Genomic DNA, 6,771 nt, shown 5'->3' on the forward strand with positions numbered 1-6,771 from the left:
ATGTAGCCTATGGGACAATAAATAATAAGCAAGCATACTTAGTATCAAAACAGAGCAACAATGTTTTTCATTGCATACTTTCAAGAAAATATTCAGGACCTGACACACAATAAATTGTTCTGGTGACTTTCTTTTTGCAACCACTGACTTCAGCAACAATTGTCAACATTCTTACACAGTATGCATACCTGGTAAGCTGTTCTTATAAGTCTCTAGACAGTGCTGGCAGCATTCCAGGCGATACAATCGTCGGAATTGTGCTTGATAGGCCGCACTGTACAGTTTCCATGGGACTATACCTGTAGGTTTCAAATTTAAGAATGATTCATTAGAGTAAAATCCCTTGTTAATGGGAATACAAACATCCTAACTCAAAGGGTATTCAAATATCATAATATGTTTTATACCTACTGTCAAGCCACTGAAAATGCGCTCGGGCACGGAATGTTTCCCTTCCGACTAAGTCCCAAAAAAAGGTGACAAACAAGTGACAGCTTTAAAAAAGCTTTGTCACCCTCGAACAGGACTACTTCTAAAAGGATATCCTCCAGGACGTCGAGGGGGATCTGTGAAAGAAATCATACAAGCACGCAAATATTATTTTACAATAGTTCTGTAATATAACAAAAACAGACAAAAATAGCATGACTTCTACATTCCAACTCCAACTGCTTAAAATGAAGCTCATTGTTTTCACATTTTTGTAGGGTACAGCACAGTAAGCACAGAGAAAAAAAGAGAAAAACAGCAGGTTCAGCTGTAAGATCAGCTACATAAATACCTGTTCAATGGAGATGGAACCCATTCCTCCTCCTCTACCATCTGTGCTTTCAACACATTGAATTTTCCTAAAAGAAATTATATTGTCACAACTATTGTAAAACTATGACATATTGTAATGGTATCACATAGAGTTGACTCCACCTGAGGGCACAGGTGTAAAACAATTTGATCACGTTGGGCACCAGACCTGGAAAAAGGCAGTCATGATACTACCAGCTTGTCAGACTGAAAGGCTTATATGCATATGGGTCAGAACAATGCATCAGAGTGATAAATATTACAGCATCAACTTTGTAAGGTGTATCAATCCCCACTAGGGTTGTAACGGTATACCGGTATGGCGGTTTATTGTGATATTGACATGTACGATTATCATATCATGCACATTTGCCTATCCGCGGTTTGGAAAAAAAAAAAAGAAACCAGATCTCACCTGCGCTGCTGTGTATATGCAACTTCTTTCCGCTTTACTGCTTAGACTCCACCCATAAATGCACAGCGGCGAAAATGTCCGATAGTGGCTGCAAATTCTAATCTCTATTTCCCGCCGAAAAAAAAATTAAAATCTGCAGTATGGGAATATTTTGGGTATCCGAAAAATGATCGTGGGGTGGATATCCAGTTTGCAAGAAATGTGGACGAACAGTGGCCGCAAAAGGAGGAAATACGTCGAACATGTTCTCCCATATTCGCGAACACCATCCCTCCGTGAAGATAAAGGTAAGTTCCATTTATAACTTAAAGCCGTATTATTTCTGTGATGCAGAGGGAATCCCGGAATCCAGTCATGTAATTGGAGTCAATTACAGTATAATTCAGATGCCACGTAAAATGTCCGATTTGATAGATAGATGGATGAATAAATCAAAATATAGCTGTGCAGCAAATTAAATCGCGATGTGCGTCTGTGAATATACAGCGCAAAAAGGCTGCCGCTTGCTCATTAACCAACTACCCCCCCCCCCCCCCCACACACACACACACACACACACACACACACAGCGGCACAGATGATTATTTTGTCCTCCAGGTTCGTGTGCCGCCCCCCCATAGAATCCCTCCCGGCGCCCTCCCAACTTCATCCCTTATCGTCTCCGCTCGCCCATCCTCTAGAAAAACGCTTTATTTAGATTATTTTTGTTTTCCTCCAAGTTCGTGTGCCGCCCCCCACGTGACATGAAAAAGTGCCGCCCCGGGCGGCTGCCCCGTTCGCCCATGCCTAAAACCGCCACTGCATGATGGTCATGGTTTTTAAAGCGTCTGCTGTCTCATTCACTATGTGAAGACGTGAACACATGAACATATCCAGAGCTACTCTCAAGAGAACACTTAATGATCATTTTATAATTTTATTTAAAAGAATAATCATCAAATACACTAACTGAAAACTCATAGGTGTTTAGTACAAGTGGACACATTCTCTCACCTCAGCGGTCAAGATTGAGCCCTGAAAATCTCAACATGCTTACATTTCTTCATCATAATCTGACCTGAAAAAAAGCAAAGAAATGCATGCTGCTATGATAATCTCAGGAAAATATTAACAAACATGACCCTGCACATATTGCTCTCCCATATATGCTGTTAAAGAGGAAGGACAGTTTGATTTATTCTTGTCTAATATAAAGAGAAATAACTTATTCCTTATTTTGTTCAAATGGGAGATGCGCAGCTTTATTTTATTTATTTTTCCCCCAAAAGTTAGACTCATACTTCCATAAGTTTTTTTTATTTTCATTAAAAAAAAGTTTGTTACAATAAACCATGTTCATCCAAAAACCATATCTCTTTTTATTCATTTAAGGGTCATTGTAGCTGATGATTATACTAATAATAATGATAGTTTAATACCGTATACCACGAAACCGTGATATTTTCTGAGACGATTATCATACCGTGAAAATCTCATACCGTTACAACCCTAATCCCCACCTTCAGATCAGATCACTAAGACCAATTAATCTGACTCCATTAAATTATGCTGCTGTTTGTAATAGGGTCAGTGGTGGCCTAATGGATAGGGAAGTGCACTTGTAATCGAAAGGTGCCACTGAAGTACCCTGAGCAAGGTACCACCCCCAAGCACTGCTCTCCTCTGCAATGTCATGGTGTCATATAGGTTAAATGCAGAGTACACATTTTGTTGTTGTGCACTGTGTGCTGTGGTGTGTCAATGACAACTAATCACTTCACTTATATGCCATGCACTACGAGGCATCACAGAAAATATTTAAAAAGTATGACACAAAAGGAATTGTATTACTGATTAATGAATAGTTTGTTTCCAAGTTATAAATAATATAATAACCGATACATTAGATGTTAAAAGTTATAACACCCATAAACAATGACAACTGTATTACATGAAATGGTTGCCAATTGTTAAATGGTTTCCAAATTTGCGACTAAGAGAGCCCATGCGGCAATCAATCAAATGAGTCAATCAATATATAAACAAACAAACAAATACGGAGGAACAAAACATAAAACATGCACCTCTGAGTCTCTGATTTCCGATCGGGCACTTGTGTGCTCCAGATGTGGTAGTCCCCAGCAGTCATCACTGCACACTGGTAGATCTCCTGTCATACATATCAGACCATGCATGAAAATATTAACCAAATAAGTGTTTCACCACATTTCTGTGATACTGAGCCATCTTATGAAGCATATAACACTTTCTTAGGGTGGCTGAAGGTTGGTATACATTTAGCTGCAGATCAAGTACCCACTGCAAACATACATAAGTATACATATTCTAAAAAACATGGATGTGTTAAGGTTTTTATTAAGTTGTACAACCAGGCCCTCAAAAAATATATATTGTCTTCATACCAGGGGATGCTGCAGTTGTCATACCATGAGCTGGTGCTGCCGTTGTTGTTTGTGCTTGTTCGGCTGGTGCTTCAGCTGGTGCTGCAAAAAAGCACATTTTAAACCAAATGATTTAGAATGAGTTAAATCGGTTGTACTGCATGCATTTCTCATCAACGCTATGCTGTCTAGCATTTCTGACAGATTTGTAAGTTATAGCTTTATGATCTTTCAAATTGCAAAATAAACATGAGGAATCACCTACAATTAAAAGACAAATATAACTTCACGGCACCGGACAGCAAAATTACATAAACATGACATAAACATGACATTACCACTAATAATTTAGAATGAGGGTGGAATACATACCCAAAACTGTCTGACCATTGGAATTTAACTGTATGTCCACTCCTTTGCCCAATCTCTTCTTCATGCTTTCTATGGTTCTTGAATTTCTAGCATTGTTGTAGTGACACAAAATATTTCGCATCAAAAAGACATGCGATGAGGGAGTCATCATGTTGAGAAAATGATTGTTTTTCCTCATTCCAGCAAAGAGCTGTTCAGCACACGGGCTGTTGATCCAACCACGTAACTCTGGGACCAGTTCCACCTTTCGCAAGACATCCCTGGCATCTTTTGAGTTTGCCTCATGAAATCTATCATAAAGAGCATAATGCTCAGACGATCCAGTTATAGGGTGGCCATTTTCATCAGGAACTGGCTTCTTGGTGACTAGCCATGGCAAGCTCACTTTTATCTGTCCAGTAGTGGCACATCTGATGTTATCTTCAGTAGGCTCAAGTAACCTACCCCCATGAGGTTTGAAGGGTAATGATTCTGGATCTCTTAGGTTGGTATGTGTTGCCAACCCTCTCGCAAAATCATATAATACAATGTTTGGAAAATGTTTCATCGACAATAAAAGGTCAGCAAAGTCCCGGGGGCTCTCAGCCCTTATGTTGAACTTAACACCATACACCACAGCACAAGGACAGGTGACCACAGCCCATCCACCTGTTTAAGGAAACTGTAAATCAGAGTGCAACCATTCCAAGTAATGAAACTAAGAACTGTCTGTAAAAACGGTCTCTCAGTAATAGAACACAACTTACCAGAAGCTCCCCAGATCTGTGAAAACACCTTATCATAACTCGCTCTGTTCTTCATTTCTTGTTGAAGTCTCGTTACCAGGTCCATCCGTGAGCCTTTGGGGTCTATGCCACACTGTCGGCACAGAGCACGCACAGCTTCCATCTATAATGAACATTAGTATAGTTGGTCTGGCGTGGTTCAAAAACACACATCTTTGACAAAACTGACAAAAATTGACTTAAGTTCAGTACCTTGAGCTTAAGAAGTTCATCAGTCAGTCGGTCCTCTGTGAGGTTAAACTCAGATTCCTCCTTTGCACTACAAGCAGAATACACTTCTTTGTATTCAGTGTTGAGTACAACATCCCTATCTCTTGTGTGAGGACCAATCCACGGAGCCCAACTATGGTAACTGGGATGGACGACAAATGGGTTTGACTTGTTGCCTTTAAATGATGTTAGAAAATATTATTAACATAACAGTACATTATTCCACGATAAACAAAGTAAATGCTAGAATACTGTCATCCCACCTAGAACATTGTGCGGACTGTACTTACTTGGGACCAACCCACGGCTGATCATTTCAAGGGAAACCATCTCCCAGAAATTTTCAACACTTACCTTTCCATCAAAAGTCTGAGATGGTTCCTCAATGCTGCTCACTAAGGAAAGCAAGACTTAAGTAAGCATGTTCCAAACAGTCATAGCTGGATATGTGGTGCTTGAAACAATGTAAGACTAAGAAAATGAATAAATGTGTTCACTTACCAGGCATGCTAAAAACGCCCTTCTCATGAAGGTCCATCACAACAGATACTGGATGATAACCACACGATACACAAGCATATGTGTAACCGAGGTCTGACAGTGCTTCAAAGCTTAAATAAGCCTGCAGGACCCTTTCCCTGGATGGATAGGTTTTACCAGAGGTCTTCTCCAACACATCCATGGCACTCCCTACTGCCTGATGAGTCTGTGAAATTGATGTATGACATTTAAAGGCTTTACAATATATTATTTTGATAAAGTATTCGTAATTGTTTTAAATGATTAAAACAACAGAACATGGTTCCTACCTGAAGTGTATTGCGTAGAAAATGGCACATGTATATGGACAGAAGTGTGTGGTCATCGAAATTGTGGACACCATCAGTCCACTCCTGGTATCGATATGCCATACCACACCTGTAGCACCATTTTCTGTACACTGAAATTCCTAATGGACACAAGCACCAGTAAATGTTACACATTTATCTTTCACCATTTTACACTGTGACATGTCTCTATACTTTGCACAGTACTAAAAGCCAGTGTATGAAATTATCTCAGTAAGCATACAAGTGTGAATTGCTGGGAAGGAGGCTAAGCTGCTGATAGTGGAAGTCATGGCTACACTGACATTTACAGTACATGTAGTGAGTAATGAAATGTTAAAATATCGATAATAAATATTTAAATAAAGAGAGAACATACCTTCTATGACATCAGTGATTGTTAGGATTTTAGCCTTAGATGTAATCAGCACAGGTTCGCTTAGAGGAGTGGGCTCTAAACATTCTGAGCAAAAGGTTTCTGATGGTATGAAGTGCACAGGGAAATGAATGGTCTTGACCACGTCTGAGGGGAAAATCGCAGGCAGTTTCTTCTTATGAAAAATGTATTGAACCATCCGCGACAGATTTTTGCCTTCAGGTGAGTATGGAGCTCCTTCTTCTAGGTCAAAACTTTCCATGTCAATTGGAAAATGTTCTGTGATGTTCTCCTCCACACTTCTGGTTTTTCTGAAGAGTGCCTGGTCTGTTTCAAATAAATGCCACTTGGCAACATATTTAGGTATGCATGACTGCCTTGGGTTCGCGCAAGGACAATGCCATGAAATGATTTTAGAATTGTACCTTACCACCACTCTGCCAAGCCGGCTGTAATAGGAGATAGTTGACTCGTATACAGAAATGTGCTTTTTGTAGGGGGGTCCACACACAGTCACCAGACAGGACAACGGGACTCCTGCATCATTTGCTTCTCTCTGACGTACCAAACACCTTTCCTTTTTGTCTTCCCCAAACCACTTGTC

At 40.0% G+C, this 6,771-nt stretch overlaps 1 long non-coding RNA gene across 1 annotated transcript; it reads right to left on the reverse strand.

Moving 5' to 3' along the window:
* Positions 1–423: 423 nt before the first annotated feature.
* On the reverse strand, positions 424–4,436 carry LOC140586474 (uncharacterized). The gene is made up of 6 exons (XR_011988286.1): positions 3,970–4,436; positions 3,619–3,699; positions 3,280–3,365; positions 2,210–2,273; positions 782–848; positions 424–566 (listed from the first exon to the last, which is right to left on the reverse strand). It is a non-coding gene; the product is annotated as an uncharacterized lncRNA (long non-coding RNA).
* Between the last annotated feature and the right edge of the window lie 2,335 nt (positions 4,437–6,771).

This window comes from Paramormyrops kingsleyae, unplaced genomic scaffold, assembly GCF_048594095.1.
Source record: "Paramormyrops kingsleyae isolate MSU_618 unplaced genomic scaffold, PKINGS_0.4 ups68, whole genome shotgun sequence".
NCBI classification, from domain to species: Eukaryota; Metazoa; Chordata; class Actinopteri; order Osteoglossiformes; family Mormyridae; genus Paramormyrops; species Paramormyrops kingsleyae.